Raw genomic sequence first — 25,089 nt, forward strand, 5'->3', positions numbered from 1 at the left:
TCTCTGATCTCAGCCGCAGCAATTTCTTACTCGACACATCTCCAAAGGCAAGGGAATTAAAAGCAAAAATGGATTATGGGAACCTCATCAGATAAAAAGCTTCTGCACTGCAAAGGAAACAATCAACAAAACTAAAAGGCAACCAACAGAATGGGAAAAATATTTGCAAATGATATATGAGACAAAGGGCTAGTATCCAAAATCTATAAAGAACTCACCAAACTCCACACCTGACAAACAAATAATCCAGTGGAGAAATGGGTAGAAAACATGAATAGACACTTCTCTAAAGAAGATATCCAGATGGCCAACAGGCACATGAAAAGATGGGCCACTTTCTTACACCATACACAAAAATAAACTCACAATGGATGAAAGACCTAAATGTAAGACAGGAAGCCATCAAAATCCTCGAGGAAAAACCTCTTTGAGCTTGGCTGCAGTGACTTCTTACTCAACACATCTCCAGAGGCATGGGAAACAAAAACAAAAATGAACTATTGGGACCTCATCAAAATAAAAAATCTTCTGCACGGCGAAGGAAACAATCAGCAAAACTAAAAGGCAACCAATGGAATGGGAGAAGATATTTGCAAATGATATATCAGAAAAAGGGTTAGTATCCAAAATCTATAAAGAACTTACCAAACTCAACACTCAAAAAACAAATAATCCAGTGAAGAAATGGGCAAAAGACACGAATAGACACTTCTCCAAAGAAGACATCCAGAGAGCCAACCGACACATAAAAAATGCTCAACATCGGTCATCGTCAGGGAAATACAAATCAAAACCACAATGAGATACCACCTTACACTGTCAGAATGGCTAACATTAACAACTCAGGCAACAACAGATGTTTGCGAAGATGCGGAGAAAGAGGATCTCTTTTGCACTGTTGGTGGGTATGCAAACTGGTGCAGCCACTCTGGTAAACAGTATGGAGGTTCCTCAAAAAACTAAAAATAGAACTACCCTACGACCCAGCAATTGCACTACTAGGTATTTATCCAAGGGATACAGGTATGCTGTTTCAAAGGGGCATATGCACCGCCATGTTTATAGCAGTGCTATCGACAATAGCCAAAGTATGGAAAGAGCCCAAATGTCCATCAATGGATGAATGGATAAAGAAGATGTGGTATACATATACAATGGAGTACTACTTGGTAATCAAAAAGAATGCAATCTTGCCATTTGCAACTACATGGATGGAACTGGAGGGTATTATGTTAAGTGAAATTAGTCAGAGAAAGACAAAATCATATGACTTCACTCATATGAGGAATTTAAGAGAAAAAACAGATGAATATAAGGGAAAGGAAACAAAAGTAATATAAAAACCGGGAGGGGGACAAAACAGAAGAGACTCATAAATATGGAGAACAGACTGAGGGTTGTGGGAGGTGGGATGGTCTAAATGGGTAAGGGGCACTAAGGAATCTACTCCTGAAATTATTGTTACACTATATGCTAACTAATTTGGAGGTAAATTAAAAAAAAAAAAAAAAAGATTAAAAAAATGAAGCCTTCAAACTCACAAACCGTGAGGTCATGACCTGAGCAGAAACGAAGAGTCAGTTTAACTGACTGATCCACCAGGTATCCTGTCAAATACATTTCTATGCTAAGAATACACACACAACATATAAACCCCCAAAAGATTTTTAATATGATATTTATTTCTACCAATTATGTCAACTGTCATAATTATTTAACCAATCACTCCCTATCTAGCAAAACCATAATCTTTGGCCTTAATTTACATGTGTAATTCTAGGTCTCTAATTATTGATTTGTAATACATTCTGAAGTATTTAAAAGTTTTGGTTGGGGTGGGCATAAATGATTGTCCCTTTTAAGCTGTTTGGTCATTTTAAATCAAGAAGTAGCATTATATGCCACAGTAATCAAGAGCCTAATGCAAATCCCATGTCTGAAATTAGCTATGTGATTTCAATCAAATTACCTGAAGCTCAGAGCCTGTTTTCTCATCTATAAAGGTCTTTCAAGAGGATCGTTTTCAGTATTAAATGAGGTAATGTATGTGGAAAGAATCTCATAATAATAGTATGTATGAGCCCAGAGCAATTACTGTAACTTAACTACCAATTAATTTTTCCTCTACTGTTTAATTACAGAGGCAGAAATGTAAATTTCATGCTGCTCCAAACAAAAAAAAATTATATAATTTATATCGATATATTTAGCTCCTGGCATTGTGAAAATTAATAAAACAAAACTTAACTAAAATGGAGTTGAGAAGTTTGGCAGGGGGAGCTCTCACACCCTAGCACTCCTCATCAACTGCAAATTCAACAAAAAACAAATCTTGCCTGTGGATACTATTTTACCATCCCAGCAGGAGGAGAAAAGGCTCACCTTCCCCACCCCAACTAGAAAACAGCCCAGCCAGTGGGAGAGAGTCACAACTCAGCCAGTGAGAAGCCACTGTACTTTCAACTCCCAGTTTACTCCAGTGGATTTTTTGTTTATAACAGTCTTCCCAACTTGAGCTTCCCTCTATAAAAGAGTGTCCCAGGGGCACCTGGATGGATCAGTTAATTGAACATCTCACTTCAGCTCAGGTCATGATCTTGTGGTTTCATGAGTTCGAGCCCAGTAGGGCTCTGCACTGGCAGCATGGAGCCTGCTTGGGATTCTCTCCCTCTCCCTCTCTCTCTGCCCCTCTCCCACTTGCTCTGTCTCTGTCTCTCTCAAAATAAATAAACAAACCTTTATATATATAAGTATATACTTACATATGTATGAGTATATGTATTCTAAAACCATAATAATAGACTGGCTTAATGAACTCACTCAGCCATATTTCAGATCTCTCATCTGTAAGTGAAAGAAAAACATGTAGTCCAACAAATATGATGTATTTTGCTTCTTAAAAAATAATCTCACAAAACAGATGAACATAGGAGAATGGAAGCAAAGTTATATAAAAACAAGGAGGGGGACAAAATATAAGAGACTCTTAAATGCCCCTTAAATATAAGGGGCATTAAGAAAGACACATGTAGGGATGAGCACTGGGTGTTATATGTAGGGGATGAGTCAATGGATTCTACTCCTGAAATCATTATTGCACTATTGCTAACTAACTTGGATGTAAATGAAAATAAAAACCTCCCAACAAAAAGTAAATTAAAAATAAAAAAAAAAAATAAGATGTTTTCAGGGAGGAACCAAGATGGCAGAACAGCATGGAAATTTTTGCATCTCACATCCATGAAATACAGCCAGATCAACACTAAACCATCCTGCACACCCAGAAAACCGATTTGAGGATTAACACAACAATCTGCACAACATGAACCACAGAACTCAGCAAGTACATGGTGTGGAGAGATGAACTGGGCAGAGAGAAGCCACAGAGGGCAGGGAGCTGTTTTTGCTTGTGGAGAGAGGATGGCAGGGGGATAGTACAGGAAAAGCATCCCCCCAAAAGCAGCTGGAGAGAAAGTGGAAAAAGTAGAAACAGCCACAGGGACTGAACTAAAAAGGGAGAAAGGAGAAAGGAGAGGGTTTAAATTCCAATAAGACTCAGTAAACAGGGGGAGCGCAGATTCTGAAACTCCACAGCTCAATACCTGGCAGTGCTCTGGTGGGAAGGGTGAATCTCCAGGAGCAGAGTGGGATATGGGAGGTCCTCAGGCCACATGGGGAGAAGCGGTTCCACTGCTGGAAGAACATTTGGTAGAGGCTTTGTGGCCACCCGGTCCCAGGAGACCCCAGAGAACAACCACATTCACTTGTGCTGGAACAAGGTCCTTAAGGGTGAAGCCTGGTGCCAGATGTGTGTTGTGATTTGCCATAATCCCTGAAATGCTGCTGCTACATGATCGTATGAACTTTTTCTGGGGTGGGCTGGCACCCAGTCACAGTCTCTAGGCATCGGCAGCAGCACGGTCCAGCAAAAGTTCCTAGGTGCGGCAGGCACTCAGCCATTGCTAGGTGAGACCCTCCTCAGAGGATCTGAGCAGGTCAAAGCTGCAGTCCCTCAGAAGTGAGGAGTCATGAAACACAGCTGCATCTAAGATAAAACACAGGAGGGAGGTGCCACCTGGCAACCTGATGGCTTGGTCATGGACAGTGTAAAAGCAGGAGTGGACAGAAGCCAGAGACAAAACATGTGTGCCCAATTGCTAATTGGGGAGAACAGAGTTCCGATACTAGAGACTGGGTACCTGGGTGCTGCCATTTTCACCCCTCCCACACATGTGCATACACACATACAAGTGCCACAACAATCCACCCCAGCAAGCTAAGCAGCTCCATCTAGTGGAGAACAGAGCTGTTACACTAAACACTGCCCAACTGGGCCAACCTCACTCTTCAGGACCACTACAAATCTCTCTGCCTGCTTAGTTTATGGACTATAAGGTGATTCATAGTATGACTTCTAAGGGAAAACAATGTAATTTCAATTGTATTTCAGTCTGTTCGCTGGTCCATCTATTCAATTTTCTTTCTTTTTTTTTCTTTTTCATTTCATTCCTTTTTCTTTAATACAAAAAGAGAAAAATGTATTTTTATTTTCAATATTTATCAAAAATATTTTTCTTTATTTTCTTCTACTATATTTTTTAATTTTTATAATTTTTTCAAATTCTATTTTACTTCCATCATTCATTTTATTCTATTGCATTGTATTCATTATCTCAAATTTTCAAACGTTTTCCTTTTTTTCGGGCTTTCCTTTTTTTTTATTTTTGTATTTTTCTCCCTTGTTTCTCTAATATATCAAGCTCCTTTCAATAATGAGACCAAAAAACAACTAAGATCTAGCATCATTTATTTCATGTGTGCATGTGTGTGTGTGTGTGTGTGTGTGTCTGTGTCTGTGTCTGTTCTTTTTAATTTTTTAATTTTAATTTTTTTTCCTTATTAATTCCTTTTCTTCCTTCAAAATGATGAAACAAAGGAATTCACCCCAAAATAAACAGCAGGAAAAGATGACTGCCAGGGACTTAACAGAGATACAAGCAAGATGTCTGAACCAGAATTTAGAATCACAATAATAAGAATACTAGCTGAGGTCAAAAATAGATTAGAATCCCTTTCTGTGGAGATAAAAGAAGCAAAAATAGGATGAAATTATAAGTGAGCTGCAATCTTGAATGGATGCCGTGGAGGCAAGGATGGGTGAGGCAGAGCAGTTAATCACCAATATAGAGTACAAACTTATGGAGAATAATGAAGCAGAAAGAACAAGGGAGACTAAGGCAAAAGAGCACGAAATAAAAATTAGAGAACTCAGTGACTCATTAAAAAGGAGTAACATCAGAATCATAGGGGTCCCAGAACAGGAAGAAAGAGAAATAGGGGTAGAGTGTTATATGAACATATCAGGGTGGAAAACTTTCTTAACCTGGGGAAAGACACAGATATCAAATTCCAGAAAGCACAGAGGATCCTCATTAGATCCAACAAAAATTGACCATCAACAAGGCATATCATAGTCAAATCCACAAAATACTCAGGCAAGGAAAGAATAATGAAAGCAGCAAGGGAAAAACAGTCCTTAACCTACAAGGAAACAGATCAGGTTCACAGCAGACCTATCCACAGAAATGTGGCAGGCCAGAAAGGAGTGGCAGGATATATTCAATGTGCTGAATCAGAAAAATATGCAGCCAAGAATTCTTTATCCAGAAAGGTTGTCATTCAAAACAGAAGGAGAGATTAAAAGTTTCCCACCAGACAAAAATTAAGGGAGTTCATGACCACCTAACAAGCCCTGAAAGAAATTTTAAGGGGGACTCTCTCAGAGGAGAAAAGATAAGCAAACAAACAAACAAACAAAGACCAAAAGCAACAAAGACTAAAAGGACCAGAGACCAGGAACTCCAACTCTACAGACAACATAATGGCAGTAAACTCATATCTTTCAATACTCACTCTAAACATCAATGGTATAAATGCTCCAATCAAAAGACATAGGGTAACAGAATAGATAAGAAAACAAGATCCATCTATATGTGTTTGCAAGAGACTCACTTTGGACCTCAAGACACCTTCATATTGAAAATAAGGGGATGGAGAACCATCTGTCATGGTAATAGTCGCCAAAAGAAAGCCGGAGTAGCCACACTTATATCAGATTATCTAGATTTTAAAATAAAGACGGTAACAAGAGATGAAGAAGGGTATTGGATCATAATTAAGGGGTCTATCCACCAAGAAGACCTAACAATTGTAAACATCTATGTTCCAAACGTGAAGGAAAACAAATATATAAATCAATCAATGACAAACATAAACTTGTTGATTATAATTCCATAAGACTAGGGAACTTCAACACCCCACTTACAACAATGGAGAGATCATATAAACAGAAACTTAACAAGGAAACAATGGCTTTGAATGACACACTGGACTGACTTAACAGATATGTTGAGAATATTTCATCCTAAAGCAGAATACACAGTCTTCTCTAGTGCACATGGAACATTCTCCAGAATAGATCACATACTGGGACACAAATCAGACCTCAACAAGTACAAAAAGATCGAGATCATACGGTACATATTTTCAGACCACAATGCTAAGAAACTCAAAATCAACCACAAGAAAAAATATGGAAAGATAACAAATACATGGAGACTAAAGAACATCCTACTAAAGAATGAATGGGCTAATCAAGAAATTAAAGAGGAAATTTAAAAGTACATGGAAGCCAATGAGAATGATCACACCAGAGCCAAAAACCTCTGGGATGTAGCAAAGGTGGTCATAAGAGGAAAGTATATAGCAATCCAAGGCTTCCTAAAGAAGGAAGAAAGATCTCAGATACACAACCTAACCTTACACCTTAAGGAGCTGGAAAAACAACAGCAAATAAAACCCAAAATCAGCAGAAGACAAGAATTAATAAAGACTAGAGCAGAAATTAATGCTATCAAAACCAAAAAGAGAGAGAGAGAGAGAGAGAGAGCAGAACAGATCAATGCAACCAGAAGCTGGTTCTTTGAAAGAATTAACAAATTTGATAAGCCACTAGCCAATTTGATCAAAAAGAAAAAAGAAAGGACCCACATAAATAAAATAAGGAATGAAAGAGGAGAGATCACAACCAAAACAGCAGAAATAAAAACAATAATAAGAGAATATTTTGAGCAATTATACACCAATAAAATGGGCAATCTAGAAGAAATGGACAAATTCCTACAAACATATACACTACCAAAACTGAAACAGGAAGAAATAGAAAATTTGAACAGACCCGTAACCAGTAAGGAAATCAAATTAGTAATCAAAAATCTGCCAAAAAACAAGAGTCCAGGGCCAGATGGCTTTCCAGGGGAATTCTACCAAACATTTAAGGTAGGGTTAACACCTATTTTCTTGAAGCTTTTCCAAAAAATAGAAATGGAAAGAAAACTTCTAAACTCTTTCTATGAAGCAAGCATTACCTTGATTCCAAAACCAGACAGAGACCCCACTAAAAAGGAGACCTATAGACCAATTTCCCTGGTGAACATGGATGCAAAAATCCTCAGCAAGGTATTAGCCAACCGGATCCAACAATACATTAAAAAAATTATTCGCCATGACCAAGTGGGATTTATACATGGGGTGCAGGGCTCGTTCAATATCCGCAAGGCAATTAACGTGATACATCACATCAATAAAAGAAAGGACAAGAATAATATGATCCTCTCAATAGATGCAGAGAAAGCATTAACAAAAGACAGCATCCTTTCTTGATAAAAACCCTCAAGAAAGTAGGTATAGAAAGAGCATACCTCGAGATCATAAAAGCCATATATGAACGACCCAACACTAATATCATCCTCAATGGGGAAAAACTGAGAGCTTTCCCCCTAAGGTCAGGAACAAGACAGGGACGTCCACTCTCACCACTGTTATTCAACATAGTATTGGAAGTCTTAGCCTCTGCAATCAGACAACACAAAGAAATAAAAGGCATCCAAATCGGCCAGGAGGAGGTCAAACTTTCACTCTTCGCAGATGACATGATACTCTATATGGAAAACCCAAAAGATTCCACCAAAAGACTGCTAGAACTCATCCATGAATTCAGCAAAGTCGCAGGATATAAAATCAACAGAAATCGGTTGCATTGCTATACAACAATAATGAAGCAACAGAAAGAGAAATCAACGAATCGATCCCATTTAAAATGGCAGCAAAAACCATAAAATACCTAGGAATAGATATAACCAAAGAGGTGAAGAATTTATACACTGAAAACTATAGTAAGCTTATGAAAGAAATTGAAGAAGACACACAAAAAAAATGGAAAAATATTCCATGCTCCTGGATTGGAGGAATAAACATTGTTAAAATGTCAATACTATCCAAAGCTATCTATATATTCAATGCAATCCCTATCAAAATAACACCAGTATTCTTCACTGAAATAGAACAAACAATCCTAAAATTTGTATGGAACCAGAAAGGACCCCAAATAGCCAAAGCAATCTTGAAAGAAAACTGAAGCTGGAGGCATCACACTCCTGGAATTCAAGCTGTATTCTAAAGCTGTAATCATCAAGATAGTATGATACTAGCGCAAAACGGAACCTCAGATCAATGCAACAGAATGAAGAACCCAGAAATGGACCCACAAATGTATGGTCAACTAATCTTTGACAAAGCAGGAAAGAATATCCAATAGAATTAAAGACAATCTCTTCAGCAAATGGTGCTGGGAACCCTGGACAGCAACATGAAGAAAAATGAACCTGGACCACATTCTTACACTATACATGAAAATAAACTCACAATGGATGAAAGACCTAAATGTAAGACAGGAAGCCATCAAAATCCTCGAGGAAAAACCTCTTTGAGCTTGGCTGCAGTGACTTCTTACTCAACACATCTCCAGAGGCAAGGGAAACAAAAGCAAAAATGAACTATTGGGACCTCATCAAAATAAAAAAGCTTCTGCACAGCGAAGGAAACAATCAGCAAAACTAAAAGGCAACCAACGGAATGGGAGAAGATATTTGCAAATGATATATCAGAAAAAGGGTTAGTATCCAAAATCTATAAAGAACTTACCAAACTCAACACTCAAAAAACAAATAATCCAGTGAAGAAATGGGCAAAAGACACGAATAGACACTTCTCCAAAGAAGACATCCAGAGAGCCAACCGACACATAAAAAATGCTCAACATCGGTCATCGTCAGGGAAATACAAATCAAAACCACAATGAGATACCACCTTACACTGTGGTAAGGCTAACATTAACAACTCAGGCAACAACAGATGTTCGCGAAGATGCGGAGAAAGAGGATCTCCTTTGCAGTGTTGGTGGCAATGCAAGCTGGTGCAGCCACTCTGGAAAACAGTATATATATACATATATATATATATATATATATATATATATATATATATATATATGTATACCTATATATATATATATATATATATATATGTATATATATATATGTAGGTGTATATATATATATATGTAGGTATATATATATATATATATATATATATATATATAGGAGTATTACTCCACAATCAAAAAGAATGAAATCTTGCCATTTGCAGTACGTAGATGGAACTAGAGTGTATTATGCTAAGTGAAATTAGTCAGTCAGAGAAAGACAAATACCATATGACTTCACTCATATGAGGAATTTAAGATAAAAAACAGGTGAACATAAGGGAAGGGAAGCAAAAATAATATAAAAACAGGGAGGTGGAAAAAACATAAAAGACTCTTAAATATAGAGAACAAATAGAGGTTTACTAGACGGGTTGTGGGAGGTGGGATGGTCTAAATGGGTAAGGGATATTGACGAATCTATTCCTGCAATCACTGTTGAACCATATGCTACCCAACTTGGATGTAAATTAAACAATAATTTTTTTTAATTTATAAAAATATGCTTTCGAAAGTAAATTTCCCCTTAAGACCAGTCTTCAGAGACAACTGTTTTAAAGAGCTTGTTACTGACAGCACAGAACCTGTTTGGGATTCTCTCCTTCTCCCTCTGTGCCCTTCCCCTTGCTCACACATGCTCCACCCCCCCCCTCAAAATGAATAAATAAACATTAAAAAATAATAATTAGCTTTAGGTTTGTTACTTACTCTCCCTAACAGGAAAGGTGAAGATGCTTAGAGATCTCACCCTAGTGCATATTGGATTCTACTGGGAAGATTCTAAAAATCAGCAATGCCTTATGCCAACTCCCAGGGATTTTCAACTGATTGGTTGGGCCCCCCCTTTTTTTTAAGTTACCCAGATGTTTCTCCTGTGCAGCCCGAGGGAGAATCTTTAGCTTAGAGAAAAGGGTTTGGTGGCAGTAAGAAAGCTTCACTTAGAACTGGTATCCATAGTGTTTTCTCCAGCCCCATTATAAGAAAAAACAAAATTACACAACTGACATTAATTGGGGATTTTCCTGAAAATTCCTCCATAATAAATGTTTATCACATACACCCACAGTGTTTGAAAGTGTCTATTCCCCCATACCCATAGGTATTATTAGTAATTTTATCTTGTTTTCTTTTGTTAAAGTGGAGACAACCACTTTAACATTATTTCAATCTGTATCTTTTAAATCACCACTGTGACTAAACATCTTTTTATTTGTTCATTGTACATTGTGTCTTCTGTGAATTTATTGCCTTTTCATATTTGTTGCCCATTTTTTTATTAAACTGGTCATCTTTATTTACAGAAACTATTTATATAGATATTATCCATTTTTCTTTTGTATACTCTCTCTATATTTTGTCCAGTTTTTCACTTCTCTTTCAACTTTTGTGTAGTATTATTCCCTTTCTTTGAGTTGTCAAACCTGTCAGTGCTTCCTTTTCTTATTTCCTATCCTGCTAGAGTGGCTTCTCGTAATCCAATATTACTTTATAAAGACTTTATATTTCCTAATGTGTTTATGTTTTCATATATAAATCTCCAATCTTTCTGATTTAATTTAGTATAATGCGAGATAGGTAGCTAATTATTTGCCATTAATTTGCACAACACAAATTATTAAATTATCACAGCACATTTTCATGTTTGTAATCTGATCATCTAAAATTACGCATGTTGATTTTTAGGATCTTACCTGGTTAAATATGGATTATTCTAGCTATTTTGCAATGATATTCAGGAAAAAATTAATAAGAAATGAAAGTTTTTTCCCTCAGTCTGAAATGCATTCATTATATCAGGAACTTTTGACACAAATACATTTTAGAGGTATTGTAAGTCCTTCAAGTTTGGATTTTAGAATTGAAAAATCAGAAACATCACATTCTGCAGCCATCACTTCTTTACAGTGCTGATGTGATGATCATTTTCTTGTGATCCAATTATGCTAATAAACTCCAAAAACAGAGTTTAACATATATTAACTGTTATCTTAATTAAAGAGCAAAAATTTGCAGAAAATAAGTACACGCAATAATTATTTCACTCCTTTAATTCTTTAGGTGAAGATTGATGCTGCAAATCTTCTGCTTGTGATAAAGCAACATGATCTTAGCAAGTAACTTAAATTTTCTAGGTCTCAATTTCCTTATTTTTAAAATAAAGATAATAATACAGATTCCAAAGTGCTGTTACAAGCACATAGTAAAATAATGCCTGAAAAGTGCTCAGCAAAATGCTGTACATAAACCCAATATCCATCAAATAACAGTGTTTTCATTCCATTACTGTCGTTATCACCAACTATGTATATTATGAAACACGTGCTATCTTTTGACAGTTCTTTGTATTGTTTTCATAGGCAAACTCACCCTAGCCAAGTTTTGTCCCCACTACTTCATTGTTATTGTTTATGTCAAAGTCACAAATGACTTCCATGAAACCAAATTCCACGCACACCTTTCTGACCTTGTATTTTCCTGTACTTCTTCCTCTCTCCATACTTAAAGCACTATCTCCTCTACGATCCTTTCTTCTCTATTGAACCTCTATGTGTTGAGGTGCTTCAAGCCTCAGCTTCAAGTCATCTTGTCAATATTCCCACAAAGTAACATTTCTAGCTAATTTCATGCAATTCATGGCTTTAAATACCAACTAAATAGCAATGGGTCCCAAATCCCTATCTTTATCCCTACACATTAACTTTCTTCTACCTCATGTCTCTGCACACATGTCAAACAAATATGTCAGACTTAACAAGGAAAAATCAGAACTCCTGGCCTAGCTTCCTAAGCCTACCTCAAGTATATCCTGTCCAAATCTTCTCTGTTTCATATCCTAGAATTACAACTTTTTAAAATATACATATAAACTGGATCTTGTTTCATCTTTCCTTAATGTCTTCCAATAGATTCCCATTATACTTTGTTTTAAAAAATCCAAATCCATTTCCCTGGTTTACAATGGACACTCCATGGCCTTTTCCTCTCTCTTTGACATTACAGTAGTCCCTCCTTATCCATGGGGAATATGTTCCTGAAACTACAGATAGTACTGAACCCTATATATATTGTTTTTTCCTTTATATATATGCCTATGATAAAGTTTAATTTATAAATTAGGCACAGTAAGAGATTAACAGCAATAACTAATAATAAAATAAGGCAATTATAACAATATACTATAATAAAAATTATGTGAATGTGGTCTCTCTCAACATATCTTACTGTACTGTACTCACCCTTCATGTGATAGTGTGAAATGATGAACTGCCTAGGTAAGGAGAGGAAGTGAGATCAATGACATAGGCATTGTGATGTAATGTTAGGCTACTTTTGACTTCTGGAGATATGTCAAAAGGAGGATCATCTGCTTCTAGGCTGCAGCTGACCATAGGTAACTGAAACCACAGAAAGTGACACTGTGAATAAAGGGACACTACTATATTTAATAATCCCCACCTCTGGTTCTCTACAATGCAGCAACATTAGCCTTCTTTGTATGTTCAAATACAACACAGTCCCAAACTTTCCCAGATTGTCACCTACATAGAGAGGCTGCTTCTACAGTAGCCACACAATCTCTTTATCATAAGTCTCTTCATAGTCATTGGAATTATAAATTGTTTAATTGCTTGTTTGTTTATATCCTCCTACTAATGTAAGCTTGATCAAGGTAGGGATTTTCAAACTTTCATTCATATCTCAAAGAACAGAGCCTAGTATTCAAAAGAATATGCTAAATGCATAAACAAACATATCCCTCTCTACAGCAGAAAAATAAAACTTGAAGAGCTAGAGCAAAATATTTCACGGGGTGGGGGGAAGATATGTAATCACTTTCCTTGAAACTTTGGATACATTTCAAAATAAAATTTTCAATTAATTAGTGTTTATTAAATTGTTAAATACTACCTGGAAACCAACAAAACATTAGAATGATCTCTAACATCAACCAGTTCTCAATTAAGTGAAGAGACAACGGCACACATGAAAAGTTACATGTCAGGCAGCAAATATTAAATGCTACATGATACAAATATGAATAAAGAGAAATAGTGTAAGATTCAAATACATTTATTTCACAGGATAATTACCAGGAATAGTGATTTTGTTTTCTTCACCAATTAAAGTGTAGCCAGTGAAAATTTTTTGAGGATTTTGATGCCCAACTGAATATACAATCTGGTAACAAAATTTTGAGAAACTCTAAAGAATTCCTTCAGATAATTCAAGAAAAATAAAACAAAAAATGTAAATGTTGCTCACTAAGAAAAAATAATTAAACTAAAGTCATTTTCTGAAGGACTAGTGTTTGGAACAGAAAGAAAAAAAGCCTGTGCTGTTTTGGACAGAAATTAGCACATTTGATTGTTCTGCCAAGTATATATATTTTGGGAATTATTTGAAAGCTAAGTGTATGTTTTATAGTTATAATTTTAAAATAAAATTTCATTCCATATTTCTAACTGGAGAGATTTCTGCCACATGTGTGTTTCCAAGAAAATTAAATTCCTTCCTCTAGAATAGCTCTCTCTACATTCATGACTTTTGTGGTGAATCTAAATAATGCAACTCAAATATAGTGATTTTTTTAAAAAATCATAGTGTAGGTAAGTTTGCCAGATTAATTTCTTCCTTGTTAGGAAGGTCTGAGATAGTATAGGGTCATCAAATACCTGGTAAAAGGATGTTATTACTGGGGAAAAGGTCACAGAAAATGAAAGTGTAAAAATAAATGTTACCTACTTTATTTTTTTGCAAATAGCCAGCCTGGATATCCACCAACAGCAAAGTTCTTTATTCTAAGAAGGCAGGGAGGGTCAATGTAAGTAGAGCCTATCAGCAAAAGACAAGAGTCCTCAATTCTCCCTGAAAACAACTCAGCATGATGTAGTCTTGAAGTCATCCTGTATGGCCATATCACCATGGTAACCTCCAGCTCAGGCTAGATGATGTCTGCAGAGCAGTAAGAACATTTCTTTAAAGAGAAGAATGCATGTAGGTCACACACACAAAAAATACAATGCAAGGGAATAAGAGATTCATTTATGGGGAAGTGCAAGCTGCATGTTGTAGCATGCAATATATGGACAACAAAACCTTTCCGAGTCTTTTATTATAGGAGACAAGCAAACATTTAACCCAGCTACTGCAACCGGGAGCATCTCTGAAATGGCAAGAAGGAAATAACCATAAAATAAAATGTGAATAATAGGGGGAAACTTCTCCTGGCTGTATAATCCAGAAAAGTATCTTCCCATCTACAACCAAGGTGGGAGAAACTTCATTTCTCCTTTCTGGAGGTACAAAATACCCTTTGAGAAGCCATACATATCTATGCTCAGGTATTATTATGTAAGGCATTAGTGAAACACATCTGCATGTAAGGAAAGCTGTACTTCACTTATTAGCAATAATGCATGCATCTATATGAGAAATCAGCACAAACAAAAATAGAAATAATCATAGCACATGCTTTCATAATGCTTATTGTTTAGTAGACACTTTGAATATATTCATTTTTGTAATTCTTGTATCAATCTTGTAGTATAGGTGCTATTGTTTTCTTTCTTTTACAGTTAAAGAGCTAAAACACAGATAAGTAATTTTTCCAAGGCCACACAACTAATAAATGACTGATCCAGAATTCAAACTGAGACAGTGGCTCCAGAGTCCGTGTTCTTAACCACTGTGATCAGACTGTATTACCAACACAGAATTCCTTTTTCTTTAGGTACAAATGATAAAATGCCTCAAGTCTGCTTTTGTTAGTTACCTATTGCTGTGTTAACAAATGGCTGAAAACAATAAGCATTTATTATCTCAAAGTTTCTGTGTCAGAAATTCAGGAGTAGTTGGGCTGAATGGTTCTGGCTCAGGGTTCCTTACGAGGTTGCAATTAAAATGTTGGCGAGGCTATGGTCACAGAAAGGCTTGACTGGGGCTAAAAAATCTGCTTTCAAAATGGCTCATTCTCACAGCTGTTGGCAGGAACCCTCATTTCCTTAACACTTGGACTTCTGCATCTAGCAGTTTGTTTAGCCTAACAAAATGGCAGCTGGCTTCTGAGATCTTCTCCCAGAAGAGAGAGCAAAGCAGTAGCCAGAATGTCACATACTGTCACTTCGGACATATTCTACTGGTCATACGGAATCCCATATATTTATGAATGCCATAAATATAAGCAGGGGATCATAGAGAACCATCTGGAAGACTGCTGACCCTAGCTGTAATTTGAACTTCTTTGATTAATGTAAAGCAGGGCTGGGACTAAGGCAAGGAAAGCAAAGTGTCTAGGGGTCAAAATTTAAGGAGGCACTCATTCTCAGGTGCCAACCCTATACTTGCATGATGCGGAAAGTGAGTACTTCTTTATATTTTGCCCCTTAGGCTTCTTGCTTGCTTCATCATAGTACCAGCCTTGGAACAAAGGATAAACACTTTTCTGAGTTTGAATGTACTCTTTTCCGTATTATTTATTACCATTTGTTCCCACCCTTGAGAAGTCTTTCCAGGTGAAATGGAAACTGGTGCTCAAACTAGGAGAGCAGGGAGAGATTGAAGAAAGAGGCAAATTACTCAGATTGGTAGGTGGTAGTTTTAATAAGCAAGGGAACTTACATACACAGCCTGTCTCTGTCAGCTGCAGGACGAGTAGATCTCTGCATCCCACAACCAAAATCATAAATGTTTATATAAAGGGGCTAACTGGGTTCAGTCACATATATGGTCCGGATAGTCTCAACAACACATTGCTCTCTCTAGGCTGTGTCCTTGAATATGGCTCTGGCAGTGGGGATGGTGGAGGAAAGTGGAGGGCATGAGGGGCCTCCAGGTGCCCAGCTCCAGCAGGTCAACTGGCAGTCATGTCCTCTGGATGACCTCCTCCAACAAATACAAGATTGGAGTCATCACACATTTACCTAGTAAAGTGTTTATCTTATAATTTCGCTTGTCTTTAAATTTTAAAGATATTAAGCCAACGTTCTTGTCATAATATTTTCGTGCTGCTTTCTGTCTCTAACATGAGGAATTTCTAATATTCATAGTTCTTTAACTTGTCTTATAAGACTAGAATGGAAATGCTTTTTTAAAAATTTATTTATTTATTTATTTATTTATTTTGAGAGAGAGAGTGAGCAGGGGAGGGGCAGAGAGAGAGGGCGAGAGAGAGAATCCCAAGCATGCTCCACACCATCAGCACAGAGCCTGACATGGGGCTTGAACCCACAAACCGTGAGATCATGACCTGAGCTGAAACCAAGAGTCGGGCCCTTAACCTCCCTAAGGTAGAGTCCCTCCCTAAGGAATGGGGTGAAAACCTCAGGACAAGGGAAGGCAATCTGGCTATGTGCACGTGCACAACATTCCTCATGACTCTGTAACACAGACCACCCATTCACACTGTATGTTACCATGTATGGGAGACAAAGGAGAAAAAACTGTACAAAAGGCAACCATCTGCTGTGCTCAGGGCTCAGCCTTTCACGTTTTAGCCCAGTGAGCCCATGCTGGCACAAATAAAGCTGCTTCCTGGAAAGAAAAGCCTCAGTGTCACTATTCTTTGTGTCTGCTCCAAACCAACTGAGCCACCCAGGTGTGCCAGAAGTGGTTTTTTAAAAGGGATCTTAACCTGGGGCACCTGGGTGGCTCAGGTGGTTAAGCCTCTGACTTCAGCTCAGGTCATGATCTCATGGTTCATGAGGGAGTTCAAGCCCGGTGTCGGGCACTGTGCTGACAACTCAGAGCCTGGAGCCTGCTTCAGATTCTGTGTCTCCCTCTGCCCCTTGCCCACTCCTGCTCTGCTTCTCTCTTTCTCAAAAATAAATAAACATTAAAAAAAAGCAATCTTAACCTGGAGTCCCATGAATGCTTGAATATTATAATATTTGAGTTATATATATGCCAGTTTTTCCTGGGTAGCAGTACACAATCTTAACCAAAAAAGGTTAAAACTGCTTCTTCATCATGAATTAAAGCATTATTTTTTTCAGACTTTGTGGTTTGCTCTCATTTGTCCTATGAAACTCAATTATTTTTATATGCAAGAATGTGATTTTCATCACTAATTGCTGCTCAACAATAAGAACTAAATTTTATTTCTTGAATTTAATTTTGTTGTATTGAACTTTATGAAAAAGATTTACATAACAAAAAATTTAAGTACACTAAAAATTTGTATTTTTATGTATATAATTGTATAAAATGAACACCAAATGAAATAATTTATCCTTACTCTAACATCAACTTCTTTTTTCACTCATTTTCTCCTAGTCATAGTCTAGCTGCACAGAATAAATCACAGTAGAGATACATTTGCTTTGTTTCTCACTAAACAAGAAGGATATCTAAATATTTTTTCTCTCTATGCTCTATGCACCTCACCTTACCACTCAATTCTTAAAAGTATCAGTTCACATTTTTTTTAAGTTTACTTATTTGAGAGAGAGAGAGAGCAAGAGAGCATAAGCTGGGGAGAAGGGCAGAGAGAGAGAGAGAGAGAGAGAAAGAGAGAAAGAGAGAGAGAGAGAGAGAGAGAGAATCCCAAGCAGACTCACAGCACAGGGCAAAAACAGTCAGGTTTGCCAGACGTGCATGGCAAAAACTCACAAACCGCAAAATCATAACCTGCGCTGAAACCAAGAGTCAGATGCCTAACTGACTGAGCCACCCAGGCACCCCTCACATTTTGTTTTTAAAAGTCTTTTTATTTCAGAAAATTCTAATCATATGCAAATTTGGGGACACTGGTAGAGTAAATTCTGTGTACCATTACCCAGCTACGAGAATTTTCAATCACTTTATAAATTCTGAATCAGAAGCTATTTTGCAGAGACATTTCATCTTTTCAAACCTCTCTAAATTATGAGATTAGATCTTTAAATTACAATCTTAATTTTTAAAGCATTTCACAACTCCATGAGAGATGTTCACGGTGTTCTGGTACATTATAAGGTAGCCTGCATCACCTTGGGAAGGATACTTTCCATGGACCAGAGTTGACAGAGACAAGATTGAACCAAACATCTTTGAGTTACCCAAGAGACTAGACTGTGTTAAAAATTTCAGACTGTTATATTAATTAGATACAAAATCATATTATAAGAGGTCAAAAATCATCCTAAATTGACTTAAAAAATAGCAAAGCCTCAAGAATAATCAATTAATGGTGGCTCATCTTTTTCATTTGCTTCAATCATTGTTAAGAATGTATTTTTAAAGAAAAAAAAAACTTAGAAGTTTGTAAAATGATAAATCTGAAGAAAAAAAGAAAAAGCCAAAATGCATTTTGTTATCTGAGACCTGGGGAGAGGAGCTATTGACCGCTGAGTTCAATTAAGTTTCAGAGAATAAAGTCAGAATTAGCAAATCCTTAACAAGCCACTCTGGCAGGAAGTTAATTTTTGATTAAATGACATGATTATAGAGTGAGGTAGTTTAATTCAGAGGGAGATACTGGAGGGCATCCAAATATATTACTTACTTATTTCTAAGAATTAAAGAACAACTTAAAATAGCATAATATGATATTTAAACAGCATTGAAATAACAACTTAAAAATTGGTAGCAACTAGATCTCTGGCTAAATATTAAAAATTAGTGTGGGTTTGGCAATGTAATTCATACTAATGTATTTTTTAAACTTTTGTTTCGAATATTGCAAAAATTTTCCGTTGCTAATTTGAATACATGTATACATGAAAGAGGTCACAGTGAAGCCCACACTTCAGAGAGAATTGATAGTAGTAATGAAAAGAAAACAGGACTAGGTATGAAAATATAAAGAATGTACCTTCAGCTCTTTCTCTAAATGCTTACATCTTTGGGCCTCAAAATCTTATTTTTTTAAAGTTTATTTATTTATTTTGGAGGGGGCCAGAGATAAAGGGAGAGAGCATCCCAAGCAGGCCCCATGCTGTCAGTGCAGCCCCCAACACAGGGCTCAGTCCCACAAGCTGTGAGATTATGACCTGAACTGAAATCAAGAGTTGGACACTTAACTGACTGAGCTATCCAGGTGCCCCTGGGCTTCAAAATCTTCAATGTAAAAAGTATTGGGCTGAACTAAGTTAAATAGATGATTGATGATTAAGCTAAAATTTCAAATAAGAAGATTCTCTGTCTCTCAAAACAAATAAATACAACTTAAAAAAAAGAAGAAGAAAAGCAGCGCCTGGAAGGCTCAGTCTGTTAAGTGTCTGACTCTTGGTTTTGGCTCAGGTCATGATTTTACAGTTTGTGGGATCAAGCCCTACATCAGGCTCTGTGCTGACAGCACGGGGGTTCTTGGAATTCTCTCTCCCTCTCTCTCTGCCCCACTCCCCATCTCTCTCTCTCTCGCTCTCAAAATAAATAAATAAAACTTAGGGAAAAAAATAAGATTAATATACACAATATGAAAAGATGATTAATCTTATAGTTCTATTTAAGCTTCTCTTTTCAAAACCAAATTTATAGATAAATTCTATTGTGACAAAAGTATTACCTGTCTGTACTGAACTGATATGCAGACAGAAGGGAAAAAGTATGTTACAGTATGATAATGTTAGTATATGACATCACTGTCTTTATACCAAAGAATAAAAATACGTATTCAACATAAACCGATCTAGCATACCTCACTTATTATTAAAGCTGTACTAACACCTCTTAATATACCTCTTTTGCAAGTCCAGTTAATAGTCTTCATTTGGGATGCAACACTTAATTAATTGAGTTATCGGACTTTTGAGAAACAATTGTGACTAGCCTGGATTATTTGACACATTCAGGGACAAGGCTTATTTTATTACAGATTCTGGGTAGGAAGCAGAAAATACTCTAGGTCTATAGTTATTAAAGTGTGGTCTCTTGCTCAGCAAAGACCTTTGTATCCTGCTCCCATATTTAATATATCTTGTATATGTTGTGTGTATATATATATGTATTATGTATATATATATATATATATATACATATATATACACAATACATATATATATATATATCTTGTATATATATATAGTATATATATATCTTGTATATATATATCTTGTATATATATATATATCTTGTATATATATATGTCTTGTGTATATATATATATCTTGTATATATATATCTTGTATATATATATATATCTTGTATATATATATATCTTGTATATATATATCTTGTATATATATATATCTTGTATATATATATCTTGTATATATATATATCTTGTATATATATATCTTGTATATATATATATCTTGTATCCTGCTCCCATATTTAATAAATCAAAAATTCTGAGAATGGAGCTAGGTAATCTGTGTTTCTATAAGTCCATCATGTCCTTTTGAAGGACACTAAAGTTTGAGAACCATTGCTCTAGAGATCTTATGTAAGAATAAATTAAATACATGTTAGGAAATTACAGGATCATTAAGAAGTCTGTAGGAGCAAGCTCTGCACTGTGCCTCCAGAAATTAAAAAAACAGGATAGAACTGACCCACTGGGGAATTACCACCTCTGAATCCACGACTGGAACAACTGATTTCAAGAACATAAACTCCAACTTCAGGGGACATTGGGATGTTGACATTAGGGAGCCATCTTTACCGTCTCCCTGTGTGTGCCTCAGTACCAGAAGTTGGAGGATGGAGTCTGAGAAGCAACAGTGGAAGGATCTCATCTCTCCATGAATTTGTTTCTCACAGAATAACAGTCAAGGGAGACACAAAGATTGCTTCTGCCTCTCAAATCTCAACACGCAACCAGAAACAAAGCTACATGGGCATAGGCTTAGTGCTACCATTGCCATGAAACAGGCAACAGAATTAAATACTGGTTGGACATGATGCATCCTGTTTTAAAGTATGTAACTAGAATTCTCTAACTGTTATTGTTTGGTTTTATCACTGTATTGAAGCATAACTTAAGAAATACTAAGGAATAAAGGTTTAGAAGCAATTCAGATATTTAAAAGGAATTGCCATGAATTTGTTACATGTCATTGTCTTCATTTATGAATTTATACACTTGTATATTTATTGACTAGATTGAACAAGTGAAATAATGCACAGCTATACCCTCGGAAATACATGTAAGCAATTTATATAGAGATGACACATACATAGATACAGAGCAATAACTTACTTACAATTATAGAATACAGTATTTTACTCTTTATATACTGTAACTGAGGTAGAGTATAATATATTCATTTTCATGTGAAGAAACCCAGTCTCAAAATTATAAAATTCCACATAGTTACATAGCTGAATAATAAGTAAAAGAATGCATGTCTTCTAACTCCTGGACCAGTGTTTATTCCAACACATTTTAATGCCATGTCTATATGTCCTCTGAGAATTTTTACAGCACCAACACAGCATGACAGAATAAAATGGGTACTGAGCCAGGTCAGGCAAATAATATGAGTATAGGGTAAACCAGAGTGAAGCCCTGGGCTAGGGAGGAGTTTTAAATAATAGATCAAAACTAAATGAAAATATTGAAAATCTAATGCAATTCCAAGTATATTTATATATTAGTCAAAAACAAGTTTGGCTATGCTGAGATAACAAAGAAACTCAACGTCTCTGTGACCTAAAGCAATAAATGTTTATTTCTTGCTCCATTGAGGGATGCATGGAAACCCTAACCTGGTATATCTTCATTCCAGGAACTTAAGCTGACGAAGCATCCATTAACTATTGCTGATCATCAAGGCAGAGGAAAAGCACACTCTAGAGAGTCTTTTCCTGGTATTTAGAGGACACACATCACTACTGCTCACACCTCATTGACCAGAATAAATCACATGATATCACCCAACTACACAGAGCTAGGAGAGGTACAATCCTCTCTCATGCTTGCAAAGTAGAAAGATAGAAATGTGTGGTGAATAGCATAATGATTACCACAATGTCAAAGCCAAATTAATAAATAAAGCTTCTGGGGCACCTGGGTGGCTCAGTTGATTGAGTGAGTGACTTCTGTTCTGGCCATGATCTCATGGTTGGTGAGTTTGAGCCCCACATCGAGCTCGCTGGTGTCAGCACAGAGCCTGCTTCTTTTTCGGATCCTCTGTCCCCCCCCCCCCCCTCTGCCACGCACACATTCTCTCTCTCTCAAAAATAAAAAATAAACATTTTTAAAAAATAAGTAAATAAAGATTTTACCAAGAACTTGGAATTGAAGGTCAGAGCCATACAATTAGGGTAGTGGAAATAATATCAGTGAGTAACTGTTTTTTCAACCTGGTCATGGAGAAGCAGAAGTCAGTCTACAAAGAAAGAAAAAGTAAGGCAGATGTTCACAGTACACCAGAGAAAAGTGACAGATTAGGAGTTCTGTTGGCTTTCTTGATCTTGCCTCTAGTCATTTGAGAGCCCTAGATGCCATTTTCCATTGGATAAATCAATATGTATCATCAAATTTCCTGTTTTTCCTAAATTTGCTCAAGTTGATTTTTGTTGTTTGCAATCAACAGAATTTTTTTCAAATATTTTTTTAAAGTCTTTTTATTGTTTATTTATTTTTTGAGAGAGACAGAGAGCACAAGAGCAAGTATAAGCGGGGGAGGGGCAGAGAGAAAGGGAGACACAGAATCTGAAACAGCCTCCAGACTCTGAGCTGTCAGCTCAGATCTAGACACAGGGCTCAAACCCACCAACCATGAGATCATAACCTGAGCCAAAGTCGGACGCTTAACCAGCTGAGCCACCTAGGCACCACTCAACAGGACTTTAATTAAGGCAATGATACCAGTCAATTCTTTAATATTTCTCTATCAAGTAAAATATAATATAGACTCTAACACGATATACAGAAGTAGTTTCTCATATTAGAGGGCCTTGCTTTTTCTTCCCCATCATATAACATATGGAGACACAAAATTATTTTAGACTTGGAATTACTATCACAATACTAAAAAAAAGTAAGATGATGGTATTAGAGAATTTGGATCTTTTTCTCAAATTTAAAAAAATTGAATCCCATTCATCTAAGCAGGCACTAATGAAAACGAATTATCAGTTTTTTTAAGTTTTTTTGGCCAAAACAGAAACAAACAAAAAACAATAAAATCCTTTTTTAAATTTTTTTGATGTTTATTTATTTTTGAGAAAGAGATAGCATGAGTGGGGGAGGGGCAGAGAGAGAGGGAGACACAGAACCTGAAGCAGGCTCCAGGCTCTGAGCTGTTCGCACAGAGCCGGACGTGGGCTTGAACTCATGAACCATGAATTCATGACCTGAGCTGAAGTCGGACACTTAACCCACTGAGCTACCCAGGTACCCCTAAGATCCTTTTTTAAGAGCTGAAAAAGTGCCAAATGAACAAACTTAATTGATTAAATTAAAATTTTAAATTATTAAAATAAAAATCATATCAGCCAGAGACTAAATTATTAGAATGTATGATATTGAGACAGAGAAATAGAAGATAAAGCTTAAAAAGGAGAGAGAGGCAAAGCAAGAAACAGACTCTTTTTTTTTTTAGCTTTATTAATTTTGATAGAGAGGGGCAGGGAGGGACAGAGAGAGGGAGAAAGAGAATCCCAAGCAGGCTCCGCACTGTCAATGCAGAACCTCACACAGGCTCAAACCCACAAACCTTGAGATCATGACCTGGGCCAAAATCAAAAGTCAGACACTTAACTTACTCAGCCACTCAGGCACTCCCCCCACCTTCTTTTTTTTAACTTTATTTATTGATTTTAAGAGAGAGAGAGAGAGAGAGAATGAGCAGGGGAGGGGGAGAGAGAGGGAAACAGAGAGAATCTAGAAACAGACACTCAACTATAGAGAATCAATTGATGGCTTTCAGAAGGGAGGTGGGTGGGGGGATGGGTTAAAAAGGTGATAGGGATTAAGGAGTGCACTTGTGATGAGCACAGGGTGATATATGGAAGTGTTGTATCACTATATTATACACCTGAAACTATTACATTGTATGTTAACTGACTGGAATTTAAATAAAAAATTAAAAAGAAGAGAGGAGAGAAGAGAAGAGGGGAGGGGAGGAGAGGGGAGGAGAGGACAGGACAAGAGAGGAAAGAAGAGAAGAGATTTTTTTAAGATCCATAACATGAAACATTCAGGAACAGTTCATATCAACACTACATTTTCTTAAGGAAAACTGTTTCCATACATTCTCCAGTTGGAAAGTAACAATTCTGGGAGACAACCTTTGATTAATTTTATAACCAAGAATATTATTTGGTTCATAGTTTGAAAAAATTAGAGGATCATGGTTAGAGGCTGTTGGATAATCTAAACTGTCAGTTTGGTTTAAACATTTCTGAAAAAACAAAGTAATTTGACCAGAACTGCCAAAAATATGCCAACTACTTTAGTGCATGCTTGAATAAACATGAAACAGTATTTGAAAATACTGATTAAAGATAATATTTTGTTATATATTTATTAGATTCCATTAAAAAATTTTTATCTTAGTAGGAGAGACAATAATGCTTTTAAATATCAAATAATGAAATCGGTTTCTTAGAAAATGTAACATAAATAAGAGTATGATATTAATTATACAAAGGTTAAGTTTAATGATCGGAAGTAGAACACACTGCCTACCATAAAATAGTGATTCAGGGGTGCCTGGGTGGCTCAGTCGGTTAGGCGTCCGACTTTGGCTCAGGTCATGATCTTGCAGTCTGTGAGTTAGAGCCCCGTGTTGGGCTCTGTGCTGACAGCTCAGAGCCTGGAGCCTGTTTCAGATTCTGTG

At 36.5% G+C, this 25,089-nt stretch overlaps 1 long non-coding RNA gene across 3 annotated transcripts in view; it reads left to right on the forward strand.

Moving 5' to 3' along the window:
- LOC122224870 overlaps nt 1-25,089 on the forward strand; it is a 62,200-nt gene that overhangs the window by 33,880 nt on the left and 3,231 nt on the right. Inside the window, exon 4 of one of the 3 annotated variants that reach the window (XR_006204968.1) lies at nt 16,145-16,297. The exons of 1 other annotated variant lie outside the window; for it this stretch is intronic. This is a non-coding gene — a long non-coding RNA (uncharacterized LOC122224870). Of the gene's footprint in view, nt 1-11,440; nt 11,605-16,144; nt 16,298-25,089 lie in introns of those variants that run through there. One more of the 3 variants, XR_006204967.1, reaches the window with a different exon arrangement.

Source organism: Panthera leo, chromosome B4 (genome assembly GCF_018350215.1).
Source record: "Panthera leo isolate Ple1 chromosome B4, P.leo_Ple1_pat1.1, whole genome shotgun sequence".
Taxonomy (NCBI): Eukaryota; Metazoa; Chordata; class Mammalia; order Carnivora; family Felidae; genus Panthera; species Panthera leo.